Genomic DNA, 1,089 nt, shown 5'->3' on the forward strand with positions numbered 1-1,089 from the left:
ATGTGGCGCGTGGACACCACGGAGTGCCATTCGGCTGTGAGGAGCAGCGGTGAGGGGGCGCCTCTCGTGTTCTCCTGGCCAGAGCTGGAACCCGTTCCAGTAGGCCAGGTGTCCCAAGAACGGACACACGAGCACCACGTGCGCGCGCTCACCGGCAAATTGGTAGGAACGGATGGACACCTAAGTGGACAGCGAGGAATCACCTTCATCGGGTGGGTGTCGGGCGGGCGTGGGGAGGGGGTGGGCATACACATCCATTAGGGAGGGGGTGGGTGCGCACCGACTGGGGGATGGGCGCACTTGAAGCTCTGACCCGAGGGGGGAGGCGGGGAAAGAGCAATGCACCCGACCTGAACATTGGTACCCCCACAATACGCTGGGAGAGAATGAGAAATAAATAAGGAGACAGGGGGGAGGGGGGCACGGGCAACACATGTCACCTCAATACTTGTACTCCCATCATCTGCTAGAAAGGAGAGAGAAAAGAAAATGCAATCATAGAGATAAGAGACACTTTCTAAGAACATGAATCCGAAAAGAAAAGTAAAAGGAGGCCTGTCGAGCAGGTCTGGGTGTGACTCCGGATCCCCCAACCTCCAGTGCCACCACCAGAGATTCCTACGTGTAGCCCATAGAACCCCAAAAGCAACGGGACGAGTTCTGGTCACATACTCGCTCAAAGTGACATCCTGGAATCCTTCCGGAACTCCCTCCCCTCTCAGACTCTCCAGGTTTCCTCCAGCGTGTCGTTTCCCACAGACCAGACCTTTGGACTGAGACCGGACAGTCCAGATGGCACGCATGCTGCCCCGTGGCGGCGGTGTCCCGGCTTGGGACAAGAGGAGGCCCCACGGTGCGGGCTGGGGCGGCAGGCACCGCGGCGGGCGCTGAGGGTGGGGGTGATCCGCCGGACCGCCGCCCCGCCGCGCTCCCGGCAAGGGGACAGAGCAACAGGCAAAAAAAAAAAAAAAGCCTAGGGCACCCGGGATTCCCAGGCGGTCTCCCATCCAAGTACTAACCAGGCCCGACGCTGCTTAGCTTCGGAGATCAGACGAGATGGGGCGCGTTCGGGGTGGTGTGGCCCTAGAC

General features: G+C 60.1%; 1 pseudogene; it reads right to left on the bottom strand.

Annotated features, from left to right (window-relative positions):
• Nucleotides 1-970: 970 nt before the first annotated feature.
• LOC142867430 (uncharacterized) lies at nucleotides 971-1,089 on the bottom strand (annotated as a pseudogene).

The sequence above is a fragment of the Microcebus murinus genome, unplaced genomic scaffold (genome assembly GCF_040939455.1).
Source record: "Microcebus murinus isolate Inina unplaced genomic scaffold, M.murinus_Inina_mat1.0 scaf015_hap2_Mmur4.0, whole genome shotgun sequence".
In the NCBI taxonomy this organism is placed as follows: domain Eukaryota; kingdom Metazoa; phylum Chordata; class Mammalia; order Primates; family Cheirogaleidae; genus Microcebus; species Microcebus murinus.